The following is a 26,398-nucleotide window of genomic DNA, read 5'->3' as shown; positions in this document are numbered from 1 at the left end:
CTGCCAGTGCTTTCTCCCTAGATGCCATTGGTGCTAAGGCTGCAACTTGCCTAACTTTCTGTGGGCCTGCGATTGAGGTTGCGTTAGCTGACTATGTGTGACCTCACCAGAGCTTGCTTGGCTCTCCCTGGGTGTGCACTTGACTTCAGTTGGCTGCCTGTGTGACCACAGCAAAGCTAGTAATTACTTAGCTTTCTTGGATTTGGCCAGACAGTCCTGTTGCTTCGGTGGAGGATGCTGGGATATCCCAGGCACCTGTGGCACTGGCTGAAGAGGTTATTGCCTAAAGCTGAAGTTCCCAGCCGGTATCCTCACCAGGGCCACCCAGGCCCAGTGCTGAGAATTTATTTCTGCAGCAGGCTGAGAAGAATTTGATGTGGGGCATCTCTGAGGTGATCACACGTAGCAATCGGGGCTCTCCGCTGCTTTAGTGGCTTCTTGGGAAATACAGAAATGGGTCTGCACATGTCAGGTGACATTCTCCTCACAGGAGGGCTTTTGGGGCATTGTCACAAAAGGAAGGCTGAGACCCGCCCCAGGCCAAGCAAAATAATCTAACCCAGGTGTCTTAATCTCCCTAGCTTAGTGCAGTCATCCCTGGCTTTGTATATGATGAGCTGTTACAGTGTTTTCCTGTCAAGCGGGCATGAAATATCAGGCCAGATACCCAGCAGAGAGCTTGTGCCTTCAATTACGTCCTTGGCATAAAGCTTCATTTAAAAGCACGTGGGTCATAAAACAAAGCGGGAGCATGACCTACCGTCCGCAGTTGTCTGTCAGCAGTCATGGTGTCAGAGGGGACCCCGTTGCACAGAGCTGTTGTTCTAGGAGGACACGTGGCCTCCGTGTGGTCTACAGTGAGGCAGAAGAAGAGCGCCCAAAAGGAGATTTATGTGCAGCGGCTTTACTGGGGAGGCACAAGGCAATTTATTCACACCAATTTGGGAGATCCTGTGTCGTCCTGCCTTTTCAAGTATGGAGTATAATCGAGCCTCTTTGGGTATCTAACCACCAGATGCTTCTTTGAAGCCAAGAGCATGCATCTGTCAGGCCTGGATTCTGCTCTGGTAAGGACACTGTTGGGTATAACCTTGTGCTGTACTCTTGTGGCCATCCAAGTCAACTGGGGAATGGGTACTAATAAAATAAATGTGGTAATGGGTGCCAGGAAGAAGCTCTGTTAGTGAAGTAGTTCATGTAGAAGCATCAGAGTCAGGGTTCAGTTCCTGAATCTAGGGGAAACCTGGGGTCCAGGAGCTCACACTTGTCATCCCAGAGCTCTGGGGACAGTGAAAGGCAGATCACTTGGGTTTGCTGGACAACCAGCCTAGTGGATTTGAAGGACTTCATGCTACCTCACCTTAAAAAGCAAGGTGAGGGGTTGGGGATTTAGTTCAGTGGTAGAGCACTTGCTTAGCAAGCGCAAGGCCCTGGGTTCGGTCCCCAGCTCCGAAAAAAAGAATAAAAAAAAAAAAAAAAAAAGCAAGGTGAACAATACCTAAAGAGCCAGTGACCCCAAGGAAGGACACCGGATGTTGGCCTCTGGCCTCCACATGTGTCACATCGGCATGTGCATACATATGCACCTGTACACGGATGAATATGTGCACATACATACACATGAAGATACATAAGGAAAACTAACAGTGGTCCTATGGTAAACCTTGATTAGGTCTTAGAAGGAAAGAGTGCTCTGAGAGCCTATTAGTCAACACAACAGACCCAGCGCTGGATCAGGAGACACTTTCCTGAGGTAAACAGCACTCAGCTGAGGTCAGCTAAAAGGGAAGTACAATCGGAGTGCTGTGGGATTGTATCTCAAAGGCCACAGCTCACTGATGGCCTCTCAGCAGAACTATGGGTCTCTGGGGGGCTGTGTAAAACCACAAACACTGGAGGCAATCCTGACGTTGCTGGAGTCCCAACAACATGCTAAGAGCCTTGAAGGTCACCAGTTCTGGGCATTGTGTGTGGGAGTGGGGTGGGGTGGGGTGGGGTCATGTCAGGAGGCAGGCTGACTAACCTGGTTAGCATTTTAAGCAAGCTTTGGTGAGTGCGCTCTCTGCAGAGAGATAAGGGTAGTGCACTGAATTGGTTTGGCTGTAAAGAAAATAGATGGAGGTGGCTGGAACCTTGGGAAAAACAATCTCTTTCTATTACCAGGATTGGAAGGAATTTTATGTTCTTATTTAAGAGACAGAAAATTAGTTTCAGGCTCTTGGAGCCTGTATTTGAAGCAACTTATTAAAATAGCACTCCTGGAGTAGGAGCATGGCTTGGCCCTCCTGGAGCAGGGGCGTGGCTCGGCACTCCTGGAGTGGGGGCGTGTCTTGGCCCCCGTGGAGTAGGGGCGTGGCTCGGCACTCCTGGAGTAACTTCAAGAGCAAGGCTCCTAGCCAGGCTTGTGGAAATGCCCTTATTATTGTTCCAACACTTCCAATTAATCCAAGCTCACTTCTTGCCCCTTTCCTCATTGGATGTTCACTTCTATATCGTCTCTCTCCTTGTCTGTGTGCACCACATGACTGTATTAAACGAACCTTTTGCCTTTTTGAGGCCATGTTTTTATTTTTTGGGGAGCTCTTTTTGGCGAGCTCAGCAGAGGTTAGTGATGGTTCGTTCCTGTGCCGGTGCTGTCGTGAGCTTTATCTTCGGATACAGCCGGCCACTTTCCACTGTATGCGTTCATCTTGCACCAGTCTCATAAGGCTTGTGAACCCATGAATTGGATTAGTGTATTTCTACAAGATAATCTGTAGTCTTCCTATGTAAAAATTACTGTCCTCACTTGCAATAACATATTATCTCTACAACCTTGTGTGTGAGGCCAGGTTGATGACCAAGCAGAAGCCCAATTACAATTATCTGAACAAAAGAACAAATTAGGTGGTCTGCACTGCCCGTTATACCAGTCATATTTTGTACTCAATTACAATTTACAATTCCCAAGGCCTTCCATTCCTATTCCATTTATAGTAACATAAGAATTTAAAAATATATAGTTTAGCAGCTTGTCTTAAAAGCACGAAGCAAAAAAAAAAAAAAAAAAAAAAAACCCAACCCCCTTAAAAGTGAAATTATGGGCCAGTCTCACTTAAGATGACACCATTAGAAACTCACTATCGGAGACAACAAAGAAGCGGTTAGCCAACATCCCTATCATCATGCACTTAAGTGAAGGGCAAACCCTGAGCCTCTTTGTAAGTGATTGCCTCCTGCCACTTAGTGCTATAAAGGACGTTGGTTGTAAAAAATCTAATGCTATAAAATAGGTTTGGTACAGGACAGCCTGTACAGTTCCCTTAGATCTTACTCATGCAATCTTCTGGCTGAGAAGGGAGACTGTGCCTCCCATCAAATGTAGTTCAGGATGTTCTGCCAGAGGCTGTGCAACTCCAGACCCGTGTGCAGTCCAGCAAATACAAGTCAAAGCAGCCCACAGCAGCCCTTGTGGGTTTCAGAGGACGGTTGTTCTGAGTGTACAGTGAGTCACAGTACATCCTGACACACCTTTTCTTTTTAGGGCAGAAGAAGATGTTTCTTCCACCTTCACCCAGGTTAGAAAATGCTGGGGCATAAATATATTGGGATCTGTCAGAAAGCAACATTATGACAGTTTCCCAGGTAGGAAGAAAATGTCACTCTTACATGCTTTAAAAATAGGGCTTCAGAAATTCCAGTAGTTTGGTGGTTAAATACACTGGAGTAAGTGTATTAAATACCAGTGAGAATAACCTTAGGTCACATATAGAGAATAGGTAAGTCTAGACTAATGATCAGAAGCCATAAAGGCTAGACATTTGACTTTCTAAAAGATGCCATCCGTGCAATTTCTGTTTTCCTGCTTTCAGGTGGGCTGAGTAGATCAGACATGTGTAGCAGACATAGTGTGATGGTTTACTCTTGGGTCCTCATTCAGTTTCCTACCGCAGGGTACACAGAGCGAGCCGTTCGTGTTTGAGGAATGTTTTTGTGAGTCGAGAAGCGTAGACGAACATTAGGTCACAGCATCTGTTTTAGGTGAGGCGGGGATTTTCAAAAGTACTTTTAGTGAAACTGTATTTTCTTTAAAACTGTATTAAGACAAAGCAACGAGTCCCTCTGAATTGTAATAACCAGTGCCACCTTGGCCAGGTTTGAGCGGCCGATGGCCTCAGATTAAGGTCACTGCCCCTTCGCTTTTGAGGAATCACGGAACTAATTGTTGAAAAGGCCTTGCAAAAATATTTAGCATCACTCTGCTTCCCTATAATCCTTGAATTTTTATTAAGTGCTGTTAGCTGCATTATATTATTTGATACTTAAGTAGATGAATAGTCATTCTGAATATCTTCAGCCCTCTTCCTTGGCTTTAAGAGTTTCCACGCTCACCTAGATTTTAGTAGGCCTTGGGGGAAGGGCCAGGCATCCATCGACATGCCTGACCTCACAGAGCCGGATGCTGCCCCGGACCTGTCAGCCTGATCCCTGTTTCTATCTCTGCTTTCCAGGGAACCTGGGCTTCTCCAGCAATTGGTTTTCTCTTGGGTTTTTTTGTGAGACAGGGTCAGAGGATTTTCTAGAACATATGTTAGGTGTTTTCTACTTAATCTCAGGAAGATGGACAGCAGAGTTTGGTCGGACCTAGCCTCTCATGCTTGAAGTGATGGAAAGCTCACAGCCAAAGGATGTGCTGGAAGTGTAGAGATGGGGGTGTGCACGCAGATAGATTTCCAAATTGCTGGCCGAGCAGAATCCTTCATGGTGACTCTTCAGTGATGCCCCCTGTGCCATGTCACTATACATGCAGCTCCTTCTCCAGTTTGTTCTGACAGTCCCTGCATTTAAGAAATCTCCTGGGCCACTGACATGGCCCAGCTGCTGAAGGCACTTGCCACCAAGCCTGACAACATGAGTTGTGTGCCCTGGACCCACATGGGAGGAGAGAACCGCCTCCCACAAATTGTCCTCTCATACCCCTCCGCACACTTGAGTGAGCTTGCATAGGAAATAAGTAAATGTAATACAAGTTCTAACAAAGAGGAGAAATGTCCTCAGTGGAACTGTGCTAAGCTCTTCTATGGAGGATTTGACTGAACACATGGTTCAGAATGGAGCCTCCAAGGCTGCTTTCACTCAGGATGTTCAGTCTGTGTCCGCTCTCCCTGCACAGACTCTGGCTGAAGCATACCCTCACAGCATTTTTAAAAAAAATAACCCTGCTGGAGAGATGGCTCAGTGGTTAAGAGCACTGACTGCTCTTCTAGAGGTCCTGAGTTCAAATCTCAGCAACCACATGGTGGCTCACAACCATCTGTAATGAGATCTGTGAGGACAGCTACAGTGTACTTATATAATAAATATAAAAAAATAACCCTTCAAAATGGTGTTTTATAATAAGACTGGAAATTAACCCTATAAAAATAATTGAAGCTTTTGGTGGTGGGGAGTTAGGGGTGGAAGTTGGAAACCTTTGTGCACATGTGTCAGCCTCTGGCAGCTTGGAATAGGATTCCAATGCCCGACATGATAGAACCTATTAAGTTAGGCCAGTCCTGAACCTGGAATACTAAGTAGTCATTGATGTGATGCTTGGTGGAGACTTTTGATGGCATGAGTCACATTATCGATGACTGCGATCATCGATGAACTGTTAATATCATAGGCGAACATAGCAATTAGGGGATCTATGCATGTTTGCCGTACCAAGTTTCTACCAAGGCACTGGACATCAAGTGACCGAAGCAAGCACAAATGGATGAGACACACCCATTTAGAGGCTTCATTTTAGACGAGGAAGCTGACATCCACCCTTTAATTCATGGGACCAGTGAGCGGATGAGCATCCTGGTCACCAGAGCTGTTTAGTCTGTGGGGAGGGGGCACAGCAAATGTTTGCACTCCCATGGTACATGTTCTTGTGTGTGAAGAATTTGGAAAGGCTTGTGGCCAGCCCTTCCCTCCCCACCCACCCCCCAATGTGGCAGGAATTGGGTGTTTATTTCTGCTCCCATCATCTGAGGATGCTTTTGTCCTTTGAAGATAAATGCGATTTCAAACAAGGAAATGGAAGTCTCCTTTCTACCTCTGCAATTTCCTCCCCGCTGAGTGAACACCCAGCCCTCTGATGGCATTGCTGTCTCTTCCTGTGTCTGGTGTCCCTAGAACAAACAGTAGTGACAGCTTCCTTTCTCGCCTGTGATCTGGCATCACATGTGTCAGAGAGTGGGTCTGGACGCAACCTAGGTTCGCCGGGGAGGCCCTCTGCTCTCCTGTCAGGAATACAGGAATACATGGGAGGAATATGGGCGTCCTTGCTACAAAGTCTGTGTTGCCCAAGTTCTCAGTTCTCACGTCCTTAACTTCAGGCCGCTTTGGCTAAACGCATGGACATTTTAGGCATGGAATAAATACCAGTGGAAATATTATGGGATAAGTAAGGGGAAGCCTTTCGATGGTGCGTGCTCTGCAGAGAGCTGTGGACAGATGGGTTGTTTCTATGCTAGTTCAGTGCGGCACCTCTTTGGAGATCGAGGGGGAGGGTTTCCTTTCTCATTGTTGCTTTTTTTGACCACTCTGCTAAATTTTTCTGCCCTGGTTAAACGTTTGCTATAGGGGCTGGGGATTTAGCTCAGTGGTAGAGCGCTTACCTAGGAAGCGCAAGGCCCCGGGTTCGGTCCCCAGCTCTGAAAAAAAGAACAAAAAAAAAAGTTTGCTATAATTAAAGTGGTAAAAAAAAAATGCCAAGGGAACCTGTTGTGAGGTTTCTGAGGAGACCCCTTCTTATTAGAGAGATACACAGGAAAACATTTGCTTGTGCGGTTGAGGACTTTGGCCTGAAAGAGTGAGAATAGGGACCCCATGAGGCTGAGCCATGGGGACACATGCTTACTCCTTCTGCCCGGACCCTGATATCTGTTGAAAACTTACCTTCATGAAAAAAATTCAGATGCCTCATGCTACCCCAGCAGTTCCTACAACTAACCAAGGTTCCAAGTGGAGTTCAGGAGAGTTATACGAGACGTCAGTTTATACCTTGCCCAGCTATAGCTGTGTGGTAATTTCCCATGGTCCACCAGTGTGATGGACAGCTTTGATCCTAGTACTTGGGAGGCAGAGGCAGGTAGATCGTTGTGACTTCGGTGACGTCCACGAATTCCAGATTAGCCACAGTTAGGTGACGACACTGTCTTTAAAAATTAAAAAAAAAAAAAAAGAAATCACGGTTCATTACTGCAACATTTGCATATAGGACCGGGGCCAAAGAACTTGATTACTTCTTCAACTGGTTTTGCAGTCACGTTAGTGAGTTTTGATGTGTTTACGTTAACCTCGAACTTTGAGCTTGAGGCTGTTACTGCTCATGCTTGGTCATCCGTCAGTCAGGTGTCTGAAATGCTCATGTAGGGTGTCAGCTCTGAGCCTCGTGCTCTACCCACGGCAGGAGTATGTATCATGTCCTCATCCAGAAGGGGCCAGTTGCTCGCCAGGGTCCTGTGAATGAAATGCAGATGGATTATTCTGGCCCCAAACCATCCTTGCAGGTGGAGTTTTCCACGAGCATTCCCTTCCCAGTGGATCCACATCACCCCTAAGAGAATGAACTGCTTAAAAAACCTCCAATCTTGGGTTGGGGATTTAGCTCAGTGGTTAGAGCGCTTGCCTAGCAAGCACAAGGTCCTGGGTTCGGTCCCCAGCTCCGAAAAAAAAGAAAAAAAAAAAAAAACAACAACCTTCCATCTTTATTGCTAACACTATTCCGAAATGACCCTGTTCTTTGCACAAGTGCACAGACCGTTTTTCTCCACAGTGAACATTGTCCTTGTTCAAAACTATCATCTGAAAGGGTAGACCCACACAGTAGACATGTCTCTTCTCTTGAAGGAGTCATCAGGGATAGACACTGACCCATATATTCATTGATTTCTTTCCCCCTTCACTGCTTAAAATCCATTTGCTCCTAAGCTCCCGGTCTTTTGATTGTTTATTCTGACAGTTTTTTTTTTTTTAAAGCCAGATAGAAGTTCATCCTCCATTGTCTAATGCCAAGGGGCCAATATTAGTCCACCATTTTTCTCATCTTCAGCTACTGGTCAGGTACTTAGCTGTGCATATATACTTAAGCAGTTATACCATATTTCAACAGCTTTCTAAAATTAAAAATTAAATTTAAAAAAATAAAACCTAATAGAATACTTTTTCTGTTGTTCTCTGCCACTGACTCCTTCCTCCTTGTCTTCCTCTTCCTCTTCCTCCTCCTCCTCCTCTTCCTCCTCTTCCTCCCCCTCTTTCTCCTCCTCCTCCTCCTCCTTCTCCTCCTCCTCCTCCTCTTCCTCCTCCTCCTCCTCCTCCTCCTCCCCCTCCTCCTCCTCCTCCTCCTCCTCCTCCTCCTCCTCCTCCTCCTCCTCCCCCTCCTCCTCCTCCTCCTCCTCCTCCTCCTTCTTCTCCTCCTCCTGTTCTTCCTTCTCTTGTACTGGGAACTATATGTCGGCCCTTCTGCTAGAAGGGACATATTCTATGACTAAAGATTTCTCCGAGCCCAATAATAACTTCTGTTAAGTGACAGTTTCTGATACTCATTGCTAGGAAATCTTCACTTCTAGCAAATCTACAAAGCGAATTATTGCTGTTTTCCACCAGTGCCCCTTGGGGAGGCCTGTGGACAGGGGATCGTCCTGACCAGGAGGGTTATGAAGGAAATGGACAGCGTACTGTATAAAAACATGGGAACTCCTCACATTCCATGGCAGGAACCAGTAGTTTCCCAAGCTATCACCCAAGTGCCACAGTGAATTCTAATCAATGCCCTAGAATGTTTTACTGACCCTTCCCCACATTTTCCTCAGATCAGCAAAGAAACCCACAAGCTTCTGGGTCATAACCCCTGCACTACCTTTTGTAGGACTCTGCTGTTCAGCACACCGTGAGTTTTTGCTCCTATAAAAATCACGTTTAAAAACAGACATTTCCCCATAAACCCTGTTTCTTGGCAGCCTTCCTTTACTTTGTATTCCCGGTTATTGAACAGTCAGCCTCGAGGCTATGATCTTCCTGTGTCATGCTGTGACTCTCCCTGTATATAAGGAAGCCTCTCCTCTGCCTTGCTCCCAGCGCACACCCAGTAAATTAAACTCCTCCTGAAATGCTGGCACACTTGGCCCTGACCACATGCATATCACTTGAGCATCAACCAGAGTCCTGCCTTCCCTTCCTCCAGTCAAGATAGACTTCTTCCAATGGAGTTGCTGAAAGTAGTATAAAATAAGATGGGTAACCCCATTAAAAAATGGGGTTCAGAGCTAAACAAAGAATTCACAGCTGAGGAATGCCCAATGGCTGAGACAGGAACCGGATGTAGATCGCTCTGAGAGACACAGCCAGAATACAGCAAATACAGAGGCGAATGCCAGCAGCAAACCACTGAACTGAGAACAGGACCCCCGTTGAAGGAATAAGAGAAAGGACTGGAAGAGCTTGAAGGGGCTCGAGACCCCATATGAACAACAATGCCAAGCAACCAGAGCTTCCAGGGACTAAGCCACTACCCAAAGACTATACATGGACTGACCCTGGACTCTGACCTCATAGGTAGCAATGAATAGCCTAGTAAGAGCACCAGTGGAAGGGGAAGCTCTTGGTCCTGCTAAGACTGAACCCCCAGTGAACGGGATTGTTGGGGGGAGGGTGGTAATAGGGGGAGGATGGGGAGGGGGGGAAGCCCATATAGAAGGGGAGAGGGATGTTGGCCTGGAACCCAGAAAGGGGAATAACAACCATAATGTAAATAAGAAATACTCAAGTTAATAAAGATAAAAAATAAAATAAATAAAATAAAATAAGATGGGTAAGTAAACACTGCACATCCTAGCCCTGTTCTCTAGCCCCTGTCACTTCTTTAGCACTTTACATGCTATGGATGTGAGTGTCTTGCTCACATGTATGTGCATACAGCACACGAGAGCCACAGATGCCAAAAGAGGACATCTGATCTCCGGGAACGGGAGTCCCGATGGTTGTGAGACACTGCATTGTGCCGGGACCCTAACTCAGGTCCTCTCGGAGAGCAATGTATGCTCTTAACTACTGAGCCATCTCTCAGCTCCTCGTTTTGCTTTTCTGAGACAAGGTGGCCCAGTCTGACCTAGAACTACTGTAAAACCACTGCCTCTGCTTCCCAAGTACTAGGATCGAGTAATAAGTCTGAGGCACCACACCAGGCTTTTTTTTTTTTAATCCTGCCCTTCCTTTCTCTCCTCTTCCGTCTCCTTTCCTCTTTTCCTCCCTTCTCTTTCATGTCACCTAGCTCCCTTCCTTTGCTCAAATATGCCTGGAAGGGCCAGCCCTAAAATGGAATGTACAATAGTTTCTTCTTTTTCTTTGATTCCCCTGAGGCAAGCCCCTGCAGTCATCTCCTTGCCTCTCCCTTCATCCTCCTGCCATCTTGTGGCAGGTGGAGAACGAAACAGGCTTGAGCCAGGTGGCAGAGTATCTGTGTCTGCTTTGTCATGACTAAAGGTTTCTTGGAGCTCAAAGTTTTGGAGGTTCTGGCTTCTACTTTGGGAAGCCTGTGGTGAAGTGGTTCGTCCTCACAGGAGTATATGGCAGACAGCAACTGCCTGATTCATTACAGGAACAAAAAGAATCGAGGCTCTCTCTTTCCAGAGCACATTGCCAGTGGTTTGAGCATGCCTGCAAGGCACCCACCAACTCAAGGCTCTGTTACCTCCCATAGCACCATTCTGTGGACTCTTAACCTGTAGACCTTTGGATGACTTTGGGATACAAACTCTAAACTGGCATGGTGTAGCACACCTTTAATCCCAGCACTGGGAGCAAAGACAAGTAGGCCACTGTTACTTCAAGGTCTGCCTGGTCTTCATAGAGAGTTCTAGAACAGCTAAGGCTACCTAGAAAGACCCTACCTCAAGAAAAAAATTTAAACAAAGAGCCAATAATATTCTAAGAACCTTAGGCTGCCTGTGCTAACAGAACTACATCTCGACTGTTTCTGATTGCTAAGCTATATGGCTTAGACATGTCCTCTTAAGCTCTCAGGGATGGGCTGTCCTCTGAGATAGTATGCTCGCCATCCACAGCATAGCTCTCAGCCATGGCGGGAGAGGGTCTTCCTTCCTTGCAGGAGCTCAACATGCTCCTGTGGCAACGTTTGTTTAAAACTTTGTAAGGATTTTCTAAATTATAAACAGCAGCAAGACATCATGGCGAGGTGTTTCTCACCACTCTGACTCGGATGCCGTGTCCTGGTGAGATTAGAGAGCGTGGTTGTGTGCCTCTTCCCTTCGGAGCTGCTTCCTTGGTTGGCATACATGCTCTCCTTTTGCTTTGCTCTGTCGGTCAGCTGTGAGATTTAGAGATGACGTCCTGCAGGTTGAGAGATTGCAGGATCCACTAATTGAGAAGCTAGGCAGAGGGATAGTCAGAAGGACTTTCAGTCTTGTTTCCTGGATTCAATTGCCTTTCTCTTGGCAATGACCTGAGCTTTCCTTGTGTGTTGAAACAGTCATTTGCTTAGTAGATGATGACGAAGTCCCCAGTGTTCACCAGGCCCTGTGAAGCCACTGAGACGTCAGTACCTGTGTGCACCGGACCCTTTGAAATAGAAGATTTGAGCCTATTTCTTGCTTTATGATTATTGCTTTGGTAAGGAGTGAGCTGCCTGTAGAAGACTTGGTAAGACCTACAAGGTCACGTGTGACAGACCACGTCAAAACTCAGAGCTCTGAAGGTAGTTTCTGTAAGACCTCGCCTAGCGGAATTATTATTTGGCTGTCATATTACTCTACGTTAATTTCTGAAAAAGCAAACAGGAAAACCTCCACCCACAGCAACCTAGAAGTAGACTTTTAAACAAACTGACAAGGCTTTTCTACGGAAAAATGAAATACATTTTTATGTTTCATAGTTTTCCCTACTGATATTTTTGTAAATTTTTGCAGTTAGCAGGCTTTACTTATGTAATAAAGAAATCTTCATTACTTAAACATCGCAATTGAAGAAACAAGGTCATCTTGGAGTTGTGAATGGCTGTATGTTTTATTAATGGGTCTGCCTGATCTTGGGGGATGGACACTTATACATAGACATTTATGACTGTCACTGAACTAAGATAATATATTTTAGCCGCTGTCAAGGGAGAACTTCATTGTGTTTTCTAGGTACCAGCCACCATGGTCAAGTTGCTATATGAATATTCCGATGAATGGTTTGGACCAATCTTGTCATACTTTTATTAGGCTTTGACATAGTTTGAGCAGATTAAAACTCAAAGAAAATTCAAGATTGCTGCTGTGTAACCACAAATTATTTAGTACAGACATCCGAATTCAGAGCAACTCTAAGCCGCACTGTGGAAGATGGAGGTCTGTTCATACAGGCTTAGCACAGAAAGCCTCCATTTGATTTTTACTTCCCGTTAGATAGACACCAGTTGACTTGTTTTGCGTAAGACCAGAAGGCTTCCCCTTGGGGAAGAGACTGGTGATGTTGCCTCTGGGTAGCTGGGAAGCTGGTTTTAAGTTGAGGCCGGAGGCCACAGGGAGTAGAGAGTCAGTGTGAGAAGTGACATTCCTGCATTGGCACTTTTAACAAGTCCCACAGCTCTGCAGGTGGCACAGAGCCAGCATGTATGACCCTGGATGCAGAGCAGTCAGTTACCCGGTGACAGGTTGCCTGAGGTATGTAAATCGCCTTTGATCTCTTATTCTTCCCTCAGGTTCACCTGACCCAGTAATGAATGTGGCAGGTGGAGTCTCTTGCTACAATGTAGCGATTATGAAAGAACAAGTTTCTGAAGAAAAGCTCATGAACTTGGGAAGTATTGTTTTCTTTCTATTCACAAATTATCTTAATTCCTGGTTTATTTATGACACCACCACCAAATCTGACTCTTTACCAGTAGCATCTATGTCCTCTATGTGAACACAAAAGTACCCCAGATCCAAACTGCATGAGCCAAGAATGCCAGGCAGAGGAAAACCCCACACCGACCTCATAGGACAGTGAAAAATGGAGGCATACTGAAAACATAGTTACCAATTAATGTATATACATAACACAGTACATGCCAGCATGTGCCCGTAATCTGGGTCCTCAGGAGACAGGTAGGAGAACCAGGAATGTGTCACCAGCCTAGGCTATGTAACAAGACACTGTTTCAAAAAAGGGGATAGGGGGGAACAGGCTGGGTAGGATAGCTTATGCCTTTAAGCCTGGCAGTTGGAAGGGAGAGGCAGGCTAATCCCTGTGAGTTCTAGGCTAGCCTTATAAACATAGTAACTTCCACACCAGCCAGGGCTCCATAATGAGATCCTGTCTCAAAAGTAATTATGTGTCATATGAACAAGTTACCTCTCACATGAGGATAATAGAGCATGCCTGGCTTCCCGTGGGGTCTAGGACTGTCCGCTCTCCTTTCCATCCCCCCAGTCTCCAGAGAAGCTCATGTCAGTGTTCTGATCTTACTCTCTAGAACTGAGCTAAATTAACCTCATTTCTCTGAAAGTTAAAAAAAAAGGATTAGGAGTGATTGATGAATTTCATGTTTAAATCTGAGTCCTATCCCCAAGATAACATATCAGGAATGTGCAAGTCTTCCAAAAATCCATGTAATCTGAAAAACTTCTGGCTTCAGTTGTTTAAGCTAAGGAGCTCTCAGCCTATGTTAATCTCTTCTTTAGAGGAAATTGTCTATAGAAATGTTGGAAAGGAGATGACGTAGAAGAATGTTTGCAAATTATGTAGCTTTGCCTTTAAGGAATCAATGGACTCTCGGCAGGATCCATGTAGTGTCATGGCGGCTGGTACTCTGGTTTTTGTTTGTCTTATACATAGCACAGCATGGGCCATCTCAGCAGACCAAGCAGTGGGGTCCTGACTAGCCAAAGAAGGAGAGATGGGAGAGCCTTCCGTCAAGTGTCAAGCCACAAGATGTTGCCTTTCCTAGACAGCATACAATTCTCTCCTAGTATCTTAACCCTGGGTTTGGTTTTGACTCTTTTAATAGCACCCCGCTTCTTGTAACCATGCTGGGGATCAGTCCCAGGGCCTTCTTCCTGCTAGGCAAGTCATCTACCTGTAAGCTACAACCCCAGATACCTGTCACCTCTTACCTTACAGTGCAGTTGGAAAAACTGCTCTTTCCTTCGTGGGGAAACCTGTAAGATGTAGGTGGTGAATTTCATGTAACATTGTAGCAAAGCTTTATTGTAACTTTACCCTTTTGTAAGCCTGAACATCTTTGGGTGTTTGTCTTATGTGCAATCTGCTTCCTAAGTTATCATTCCGTTTCCAGAGGATGAGTGGAATCATTCCTATCCGCAGGAGAGAGAACCTTATTGAAGAGAGGAGTAGTAGCTTCCTGTGCTTGATTATCCTCGGTGGGAATTATCAATGTCAAGCCACTCTTGACATTAGGAACTTGATTTTCTTCGTTAAACCCCAGTCTTCTTACCTACCAATTAGAAGCCTTGAAGGCGTTCCAGTCAAGACTGAGAACAAAGAGACATGAGGGTAGCTGTAGAAATGTGTCTCTCTCTCTCTCTCTCGTACAACTCACATGCCTGTGATTGCTGTGTCTTCATTTGAACTTGTCAGAAGGCTCAGAATCTCAGATCTGTCACGAGCGCCGATACTGAGATCTGTGTAGGAAATTACATACGGAACTCACTCAGGAAAGCCTGTTTGAGGATGGTGCTTGCCCTGGGAAGGGAGACAGGGGTGGATCCTGAAGCTTGCTCACCAGCTGCATTAACTTGGACATGGCAAGAGGAAAGATTTTTAGGGTTGTCTTCTGGCCTTTAAAGATAATACACACATGTGCAGCTACACACACACACACACACACACACACACACACACACACACACACACACACTGGGGTGCCTCCCATACAAAAATAAAGGGCACCAGCAACTAATATGCATTCAGTCATTCGCTCATTAGCTTTTATTTGCTTTGAGCCACCAGGGTTACCAACTATTTCCTCCTCTTTTATTCTTCTGAGGGAGGGGAAATGCAATCTTTTCCTTATAGAGTTCTTAGTGACTGCTGGTGATAAGACAGTGGTGTCTCTCCGTTCTCACTGAAGCGCTCCAGAGTAAATTGTGTCATTTGGCAGCTGTTTCCTTCCAGTTATAAGCTCGCCCACCTACCCACCTGGAGCTGACCTTATGAACGATTCTTTGCCCTCGGTTGGTTAGAGTGTACTGGTAGGAGTCTTAGCAGTGCTTCGCAGCTCCATTCCTGTGGATTTGCTGCGGCCTGTGCTTCCAGGTAAGTTTCTCCACGACCCTCAAGGGCCACTCCTCTCTCCCTCCGGCCAGCATCACTCTTGAAGCGTTACTTTTTAGAGGACCATTTCTGTGCTGCAGCAACATCTTGCCTCCTAGCCTCCTTCTTGCTTTAAGCTGAATATCTGTTCCCTGTAACTCAGTAGCCCAGCCTTGGGGTGCTGCTTCACATACTGAATTCCTCCCTTGTTGCTTCTCTTCCTGAGGTAATAGCTCCCCTCTGCTCTAACCTAGCCTCCCTTCAGGGCACTCTCTCATCCCACCCAGTTTCAGTAGTTAACTCCTTTTTACTTGCTAGCAGTTCTTTGTATGAAAATCTCCACGTTCAAATTACTGGTGTGGTTTCAGTCTCCTGATGGGACCCTGGCTAGAAGAAAACGGGTAACAGAAAAAGCCACTGCAAGAAGGAATTAATTGCCACAGAATTACCAACTCTGTGACTGGTGCCCTATTTTTCTCAACAGGCCCAATCACCGACTTTACTTTAGTCTGGATTACATCAGACATTCTGTAATCAGGTGCCAAATATTCTCGCCAGCACAACTGCATCGAGTGCAAAATAAGTAAATATTCTTTTATGACTCAGTAATATGAAGCCATTTATCTGCTCAGCACAGAGTTATTCAACAGCGTCTGCAAACCAGCAATAGAGTGGGTACTTAAAAAAAAAAAAAAGATCAAGACGCAGACCCTGCCTTGCAAGTTTCTTAGGAAGACAGTACCTGTGTGTATGGAAGGCTACCCAGGGAGGCAGCTGATTCTGCATGGCAGCCTGCATTGCTGTTTGCATGGCCTTGCATTTCTAGACTAAGTGACATCATAGGCAGTACTCTGTCCTGTGTGATCCACTTGCATTTCTAAGTCCCTTGGCATTTACTTGTCTTTTTAGTAGTTTCCTGTTTTCTCTACATTCATGAAACTTGCTTCTGAGAAATACAAGAGCTATGAACTGAAAAAATTTTGGTGATCAATGAAAAGAAATGGCCTTTAAGCTTCTGGAATAGTGTGTGAATATTGCATGCTTTGGGGCTTGAGGCTACATCCCTTTAACTATGGGGATTACTAGAAGCCAGGTGATCAGAGTGAGGGTCTTGGAGTATGTTGTGTCCTGGAGATCAGAAGAGTCAAAGGGGAAATGGTTCTTGTGTAGACAAAATTTGAGTAGCTATGTTGGTGGTATCTTCTATTACTTCATGCTCACAAACTCTATAAACTAATATTTAGGCAGCCACCACCCTAGAATTGTTCTGGCCAGTTTCTTCCATGGAACTGGGTTCTCTTTGCTGTGTCCCTTGTCAAGAAGTTAAATCACTCTGAGAAGATCAGCCCTTGGAACTATGAACCATTGCCAGAGGTGGTGCTCTGGACTGCCCCAGCTCTATCTACTCTTAGCTTACTCTATTCTACTGGAATATGTTTGACCTTGATCAACTGCTGGGAAATACTGTCTAATCTTGTGTATCTTCCTAGAGACTGACTGCTTTAGTGGAATAAAAGCTCTCTGAAAAATGCTGCAGTAAAGGGAACCTGTCATTTAAAAACCTGGGCTAGTATTCACTTTGGGTCCTTAGCTTCCCCTATATACCAGCTGTCCCTACACTTAAGGGATAGAACAAATACCGGGATTTGACTGCTGTTTCCACCTGTGTCCCTCCATACCACTACCTGATAGTGAGTGCATATGAATCTATATGAAAGTTTAAGATTATTTCTCATGGTCTCCGTGGTCCTTGGGGATTTGAAGAACTCAATAAGTGGCTATCGCCCTTAGATGGAAATTGTGGATATAGGCAGTAGAAGACTTGTGATGAAGATTTTCAGTAGCTCAGGTGACTGCCATGATGGGATTATAGGTGACGTCGGCTGTGCTGACAGGCAGACAGACCTGAAGAAATAGATCATGATAGGATCACTGCAAGAATGGACTCAGAGAGGGGCTGGGGATTTAGCTCAGTGGTAGAGCGCTTACCTAGGAAGCACAAGGCCCTGGGTTCGGTCCCCAGCTCCGAAAAAAAGAACCAAAAAAAAAAAAAAAAAAGAATGGACTCAGAGAAAGGGTCAAGGGTCGACATCTGGTGTCAAACTAGAGGGGACCACTTGGGTGTGAAGCCCACTGCTACTGCATGTCTGCGACTATGGTGAAGTCTCACTTTGACTCTGGTTGCAGGAACATCAGCATGAAAAGAATCGCTAGTTCTACATGGAGAATTGCTTGCTTCCCGTGGGGGCTCTCTGCTGGTACTCAGTATAATGCAGTGTATGGACCTTCAAAACTCCACCTATCTGTTAAGTGTTACTCGTCAAAGAGTTAGTGCCATTAGGGAATGATGCCATCCAAGTGTGTAAAGTCCCATCTGGTGTCCTCTGAGAGATTGACTGACTACAAGGCTAAACAGGAAACATGGCCCCGAGATGTAGGCATGCATCCACGCCTGTGAGGAGAGATCCTGTCAGAGTGCGAAAGAAAAACAGCAACTCACAGCCGAAGTTGCCTAAAATCTCATGAAGAATTACGTGGAGGAAAGTAAAGATTCCTAACTGAGAGCTCATGGACTCTGCATCTGTTTGAGAAAATGGTTATTAATGTTAGAGTCCAGGTCAGGGTAAGGCTAGGTTTTTCATAGTCCCTAAAGAGATTCAGTGTTGTCCCCTTCTGTCTCTGTCCTGTTGCATGTGATAAGACACAGGAAGGAATGTAACCCTATTGTCACACAAAGCTCTACTTTTATATCACACCTGACAGGGAATCTGAACCAAAGTGGCAGCTGGACACTGTGGTGCCCTGTTATCCCCATTGGCCCTGGGTTGGTCTTTACTGAACCATGTTTGCTGTCACAGGGGTGTGAATAAACTCAATCCTTTTCAATTTATTCATGTTCTAGTTTCCTTTCTGTTGTTGTGACAAACGCCTTGACAAGAAGCATCATGGGTTAGGAAAGAGTTTACTTGGCTTACAGTTGCAGGTTACAGTCATTGTCAAGGTGTAAATACACACAGCTCATCACTTCACATCCACAGTTAAGAGCAAAGAGAAGTGAGTGCTCCTGTGCTCACTTATCCTTCCCTATTCTTATGTAGTCCAGGATCCTATACTAGAGAACAGTGCCACCCACAATGGGCGGTGTCATCCTGTAGCAATTAACATTCGAGACAACCCCCAAGAGACAAGTCTACAGGCCAACAGGATCTAGACAATCTCTCAGTTATAAAACTCGCTTCTCAAGTGATTTTAGATCAGTGGTTCTTAACCTGTGGGTCACAATCCCTTTGTGCGTTGTACATCAGATATCCTGCATAATGCAAATATAATTCATAACTAGCAAAATCACAAGAAGCACTGTTCTAGATTGTTGAAGATTGCGTCTGTTGACAGTTACAGCTAAGCAGTACAGTCCATCCCCTGCCAACTTGGAGCCATAACTCCCCAACTCTTGTCTCCAAAGTCATATGTTAATATCTTAATGTAAACTATGGTTCAACCTTAAATGTCCCAGAGTCTTTAAAAATTCCAACAATTTAAAAGCCCAAAGTCTTTTAACTGTGGGCTTTTGTAAAAAAAAAAAAAAAAAAAAAAAAAAAAAAAAACAACCAACCAAACAAACAAAAACAAAAAAACTTACAAATATTTTCATTCTAAAATGTAAGGATAGGTGCATACAACAATCATACTTTAGGAAAAGCAGACCCAGCAGCATGAATCAGTATAGCTCATCGACATATTCAGCTTGTAATTTTCTGTGCTCCAAAGGACTTGGGCAGACCCTTCAGCTCTGCCATAAGCAGAAAATACAGCTTCTCTTATAGGAATAGATAAGTCGGAACTGAACCAGTCCCACAACTCCCTGCACCCAAATTCCATGGGGCAATGAGCTGGACCCTCAGAAGTGCTGACAATCCTGAGACCTCAGGGGAGACTGCCACTTCCTCTCACATTCCTGACCCAAGAAGAACCCACCTAGTGCCCTCTGTGCCCTCTGGGCTCAGGGACCTAGGAGCAATCAGGGCAAGACCAGCACCCAGAGCTGAAAGCAAGTCTCCAGGAATTCGTACAAAGTAAGAGCAGAGGTAAGACCTGCTCTTCTTCGCCAAGGAACCTGCCTGGAGGCTTCAGGTCACACAAACCCAGGAGCAGCTCTCTGCTCTCAGAACTGGCTGAAAGAAAACAGGTGTACAGGAATGCTGATGCACAGGCCTACAGAAGGGTCAAGCCACTGTCAGAGACAGCAAAACAAGCTAACACCAGAGACAACCTGATGGCGAGAGGCAAGCTCAGAACATAAGCAACAGAGACCAAGACTACTTGGCATCATCAGAGCCCACTTCTCCCACCAAAGCAAAGACTTGATATCCAAACACACCAGAAAAGCAAGATTTGGATTAAAAATCACATCTCATGATGATGATAGAGGACTTTAAGAAGGACATAAATAACTCCCTTAAAGAAATACAGGACAACAGAGGTAAACAAGTAGAAGCCCTTAAAGAGGAAACACAAAAATCCCTTAAAGAATTACAAGAAAACACAACCAAACAGGTGAAGGAACAAAACCATCAAGGATTTAAAGATGGAAATAGAAACAATAAAGAAAGCACAAAGGGAGACAACCTTGGAGATAGAAAACCTAGGGAAGAGATCAGGAGTCATAGATGCCAGAATCATGAACAGAATATAAGAGATAGAAGAGAGAATCTTAAGGGCAGAAGATACCATAGAAAACATTAACACAACAGTCAAAGAAAATGCAAAAAGCTCCTAACCCAAAACATCCAGGAAATCTAGGACACAATGAGATCAAACCTAAGGATAATAGGTACAGAAGAGAGAAAGGACTCCCAACTTAAAGGGCCAGTAAATATCTTCAACAAAATTATAGAAGAAAACTTCCCTAACCTAAAGAAAGAGAAGCCTACAGAACTCCAAATAGATTGGATCAGAAAAGAAATTCCTCGAATCATATAACACTCAAAACACCAAATGCACAAAACAGAGAAAGAATACTAAAAGCAGTAAGAGGAAAAGGTCAAGAAACATATAAAGGCAAACCCATCAGAATCACACCAGACTTCTCACCAGAGATTAGGAAAGCCAGAAGATCCTGGGCAGATGCCATACAGACCTTAAGAGAACACAAATGCCAGCTCTCAATTAACATAGATGGGGAAACCAAGATACTTCATGACAAAACCAAATTTACACAATATCTTTCTACAAATCCAGCCCTACAAAGGATAATAGATGGAAAACTCCAACACAAAGAAGGAATGTAATCCTAGAAAAGGCAAGAAAGTAATCTCCTTGCAACGAAACTAAAAGAAGAGAGCCATAATTCCACCTCTAACAACAAAAACAACAGGAAGCAAGGATCACTATTCCTTAATATCTCCGAACATCAATGGACTCAGTTCCTCAATACAAAGACATAGACTAACAGACTGGATAGTAAAGAGGGCCCAGCATTTTGCTGGATACATGAAACACACCTCAGAGACAAAGACAGACACTACTTCAGAGTAAAAGGCTGGAAAAGAACTTTCTAAGCAAATGTTCTGAAGAAGCAAGCTGGAGTAGCCATTCTAATATCGAATAAAATAGATTTTCAACTAAAAGTCATCAAAAAAGATAAGGAAGGACACTTCATATTCATCAACAGAAAAATCCACCAAGATGAACTGTCAATCCTAAATATCTATGCTCCAAATGTATTGGCACCCACATCCATAAAAGAAACCTTACTAAAGCTCAAATCACACATTGCACCTCACACAATAATAGTAGGAGATTTCAACACCCCACTCTCATCAGTGTACAGATCATGGAAACAGAAAATAAATACAGACACAGTGAAACTAACAGAAGTTATGAACCAAATGGATTTAACATATATTTATAGAACATTTCATCCTTAAAAAAAAGAATATACCTTCTTCTCCTCACAGTACTATCTCCAAAATTGACCATATAATTGGTCATAAAACAGGCCTCAACAGATACAAGGAGATTGAAATAGTCCCATGCATCCTATCAGATCACCACGGACTGAGGCTGGTCTTCAATAACAACAATAAAGACAGAAAGCCCATATATACATGGAAATTGGACAATGCTCTACTCAATGAAAACCTGGTCAAGGAAGAAATAAACAAAGAAATTAAAGACTTTAGAATTTAATAAAAATGAAGGCACAACATACCCAAATTTATAGAACACTATGAAAGCAGTGCTAAGAGGAAAACTCATAGCTCTGAGTGCCTCCAAAAAGAAACAGGAGAGAGCATACATTAGCAGCTTGACAGCATACATAAAAGCTCTAGAACAAAAAGAAGCAAACACACCCAAGAGGAGGAGAAGGCAGGAAATAATCAAACTCAAGACTGAAATCAACCAAGTAGAAACAAAAAGGACTATATACAAAGAATCAACAAAACCAGGAGCTGGTTCTTTGAGAAAATCAACAAGATAAGTAAACCCTTAACCAGACTAACCGGACAGCACAGAGAGACTATCCAAATTAACAAAATCAGAAATGAAAAGGGAGACATATCTGAGGAAATTTAAAAAAAATCATCAGATCCTACTACAAAAGCCTAACAAAACTGGAAAATCTGGATGAAATGCACAATTTTCTAGACAAATACCAGGTATCAAAGTTAAATGAGGATCAGATAAACCATCTAAACAATTCCACACCTCCTAAGGAAATAGAAGTAATTATTAAAAGTCTCCCGAACAAAATGAGGCCAGGACCAGATGGGTTTAGTGCAGAATTCTATCAGACCTCATAGAAGACCTCATACCAATGCTGTCCAAACTATTCCACAAAATAAAAACAGAAAGAACACTACCCAATTCCTTATATGAAGCCACAATTATGCGTATACCCAAACCACACAAAGATCCAACAAAGAAAGAGTACTTCAGACCAATTTTCCTTATGAATACTATATACAAAAATACTCTATAAAATTCTTGCAAACTGAATCCAAGGACACATCAAAAGGATCATCCATCTTTATCAAGTAGGCTTCATCACAGGGATGCAGGGATGCTTCAATATATGGAAAGCCATCAACATAATCCACTATATAAACAAAGGGGGAAAAAACACATGATCATTTCATTAGATGCTGAAAAAGCATTTGACAAAATTCAACACCCCTTCATGATAAATGTCCTTGAAAGATCAGGAATTCAAGGCCCATACCTAAACATAGTAAAAGCAATATACAGCAAACCAATAGCCAACATTAAACTAAGAGCAGAGAAACTTGAAGCAATCCCACTAAAATCAGATACTAGACAAGGCTGCCTACTCTCTCCCTACTTATTCAATACAGTATTTGTATTCGAAGTCCTAGCCAGAGCAAGCAGACAACAAAAAGAGGTCAATGAGATACAAATTGGAAAGGAAGAAGTCAAAATATCACTATTTGCAGATGATATTATAGTATACTTAAGTGACCCCAAAAGTTCACCAAAGAACTACTAAGTCTGATAAACACCTTCAGCAAAGTGACTGGATATAAAATTAACTCAAAGAAATTAGTGGCCTTCCTCTACTTAAAGATAACCAGACTGAAAACAAAATTAGGGAAATGACACCCTTCACAATAGTCCCACAGAACATAAAATACCTCAGTGTGACAGACACTAAGCAAGCAAGTGAAAGATCTATATGACAAGAACTTCAAGTCTCTGAAGAAAGAAATTGAAGATCTCAAAAGATGGAAAGATCTCCCATGCTCATCGACTGGAGGATTAATATAGTAATATTAATATAAGAATATTAATTGTCAAAAGCAATCTACAGATTCAGTGCAATCCCCATCAAAATTCCAACTCAATTCTTCATAGAGTTAGAAAGAGTGATTCACAAATTAATTTGGAATAACAAAAAAACAAGCATAGAGAAAACTATCCTCAACAATAAAAGAGCTTCTGAGGGAATCACCATCCCTGATCTCAAGCAGTATTATGGAGCAATAGTGATAAAAATTGTATGGTATTGTACAGAGATAGACACGTAGATCAGTGGAATAGAATTGAAGACTCAGAAAGGAACCCACATACCTATGGTCACTTGGTCTTTGACAAAGAAGCTAAAACCATCCAATAGAAAAAAGATAGCATATTCAACAAATGGTGCTGGTTCAACTGGAGCTCAGCATGTAGAAGAACACAAATTGACCCATTCTTATCTCCCTATACAAAGCTTATGTCCAAGTGGATTAAGGACCTCTACATAAAACCAGATACACTCAAACTAATAGAAGAAAAACTGGGGAAGAGCCTTGAACACATGAACACTGGGGAAAATTTCCTGAAAAGAACATCAATGGCTTATGCTCTAAGATCAATAATCAACAAATATGAGTTCATAAAACTGCCAAGCTTCTGTAAGTCAAAGAACACTGTCATTCTGACAAAACAGCAACCAACAGATTTGGAAAAAATCTTTACCAATCCTACATCCGATAGAGGTCTAATATCCAAAATATACAAAGAACTCAAGAAGTTAGACTCCAGAGAGCCAAATAACCCTGTTAAGAAAATGGGTTACAGAGCTAAACAAAGAATTCTCAGCTGAGGAATATTGAATGGCTGAGAAGTACATAAAGAAATGTTCAACATCCTTAGTCATCAGGGAAATGCAGATCAAAACAGCTCTGAGATTCCACCTCACACCAGTTAGAATGGCTAAGATCAAAAACTCAGGCGACAGAAGATGCTGGTGAGGATGTGGAGAAAGAGAACACTCCTCCATTGTTTGTAGGATTGCAAACTGGTATAATCACTCTGGAAATCAGTCTGGAGGTTCCTCAGAAAATTGGACATTGCACTACCTGAGGACACAGCTATACCTCTCCTGGGCGTATCCCCAAATGACTCTCTAATGTACAACAAGGACACATGCTCCACTATGTTCATAGCAGCCTTATTAATAATTGCCAGAAGTTGGAAAAAACCCAGATGACCTTCAACAGAAGAATGGATACAGAAAATGTGGTACATCTACACAGTGGAGTACTGCTCAGCTGTCAAAAACAATGACTTCATGAAATTCATAGGCAAATGAAATATCATGCTGAGTGAGGTAACCCAATCACAAAAACACACACATAGTATGCATTCACTGATAAGTGGATATTAGCCCAAAGGCTTGAATTACCCAAGACAACATTTACAGACCACATGAAGTTCAAGAAGGATGATCAAAATGTGGATACTTCAGTCCTTCTTAAAAATACAAAAATATTCATAGGGAGATATGGAGACAAAGTTTGGAGCAGAGACTGAAGGAATGGCCATTCAGAGCCTGCCCCATCTGGGTATACAGCCCATTTATGTACAGCCACCAAAACTAGATAATATAGATGAAGCTAAGGAATGCATGCTGACAGGAACCTGATATAGCTGTGTCCTGAGAGGTTCAGCCAGAGCATGTCAAATACAGAAGTGAATGCTAGCAGCAAACCACTGAACTGAGAATGGGGTCCCTGTTGGAGGAATTAGAGCAAGGATTGAAGGGATTGCAACCCCATAAGAACAACAATACCAACCAACCAGAGCTCTCAGGGACTAAACCACTGCCCAAAGACTACACATGGACAGACCCATGGCTCCAGCTGCCTATCATATGTAGCAGAGGATGGCTTTGAGGGGCACCAATGGGAAGAGAAGCCTTTGGTCCTGCCAAGGCTACACTCCTCAGTGCAGAAGAATGTCAGGGGGTTGGGAAGAGGGTTGGTTGGGGAGAGGGAACACCCTCATAGAAGAAGGGGATACGGGGCTTATGGACAGGAAACATGGAAAGGGAAAAACATTTGACATGTAAATAAAAGGCTTCTTAAATAAAAAAAAAAAAAAGGAATAGAAGTCCCCTGACAGTTCTTGGTAGACATTAAGTATTCCTAACATTGAAACTAAGGCTTCACTGCTTCTCAAGATAGCTCTACAGAGACTCCCAGGCTGGTCACAAGATGTTTGGCCTCCAAGATTCACTCAGTCTTGCATCTTGCATGACTTCGACATCAATGCCACTTGGATGCTGTTTACATTACCAAGGTCAGCTCAAGATATAGCCTGGCTTCCTTAGATTCCGAGTCCCTGTGTGCTGATCCAGGGAAACACGTCTTGATTGTGTCAATGAAGTCTGGAAGGATTCACCTGAATGGCGCTGATCTCTTTGACAATGACAGCTACTTCTTGGTCCTTGCCTGGTCAGCACATACACATTCTTGGACAAGACAGCGGCTGAATAGTACATGAATACTCCTGCTAACAGCAAAGTCTCTTCCCTTCTGGAACTTGATCTGGATCTCTGCCGTCACTATTACTTTGAGCATTCCAGTCTTCTAAGCTCACACAAGGAAGACCCCTTGCTCTCTTTATGACATCTTCAATGGGTATTCCAGACCAGAGTTCCAAAGTCTTGATCATTGCCCTCTCCAAAACAGTTTCATGCATAAAACTCACGTGGTCAGGTCTATCTTAGCAACACTCCAATCTTAGTACCAGTTTCTGTTCCACTGTCACTCCTGCTGCTGTGCCCTGGCAAGAAGCAACATAGTGAAAGAAAGAGAGATTTTTGCTTACAGTTCTAGATTACGTTAGTTAACAATCAGAATAATTACCTTATAAACATGCTGACAAGTCAAGATAATCTAGAAAATTCCTCATTTGAAACTCTAGGTTGGTATTGTTGACAGTTAAAACTATCTACTACACTACATATTTGGCAAATATGCCCAAGTATTAAAATATGCTATCAAATGTGATATCCATTTAACTATATGACTATGTCAGTATCTACCTATAAAATATTTTAACGTTGATAGCACTTTTCTCAGATTTATTGGTGTGTGTGTGTGTGTGTGTGTGTGTGTGTTGTCCATCTGTCTGTCTACCTGCCTGTCTATGTCTGCATGAATGTACATGGAGGTCAGAAACATATCATATCTCTTGGAGCTGAGCTATAGACACACTTTTCAGCCACATGATGTAGGTGTTGGGATTGAAACTCTGGTCCTCATGATGAACAGCAAGAACAAGTAACCACTACGCTATCTCTCCAGCCCTCAAGTAACTTTAATATCAACATTTTAATATAATT

The 26,398-nt window shown here is 43.6% G+C and overlaps 1 protein-coding gene and 1 long non-coding RNA gene across 7 annotated transcripts in view; one reads left to right on the top strand and one right to left on the bottom strand.

Annotated features, from left to right (window-relative positions):
* Nucleotides 1-26,398, top strand: part of Ptprg (protein tyrosine phosphatase, receptor type, G) — a 683,913-nt gene that overhangs the window by 482,769 nt on the left and 174,746 nt on the right. The window lies entirely within an intron of this gene.
* On the bottom strand, nt 3,003-25,762 carry LOC134482084 (uncharacterized). The gene is made up of 2 exons (XR_010058096.1): nt 25,453-25,762; nt 3,003-7,473 (listed from the first exon to the last, which is right to left on the bottom strand). It is a non-coding gene; the product is annotated as an uncharacterized LOC134482084 (long non-coding RNA).

This window comes from Rattus norvegicus, chromosome 15 (assembly GCF_036323735.1).
Source record: "Rattus norvegicus strain BN/NHsdMcwi chromosome 15, GRCr8, whole genome shotgun sequence".
Classification (NCBI taxonomy): Eukaryota; Metazoa; Chordata; class Mammalia; order Rodentia; family Muridae; genus Rattus; species Rattus norvegicus.
Note: the sequence above shows the minus strand (reverse complement) of the source record. Positions and strands in the feature narration are given on the sequence as shown.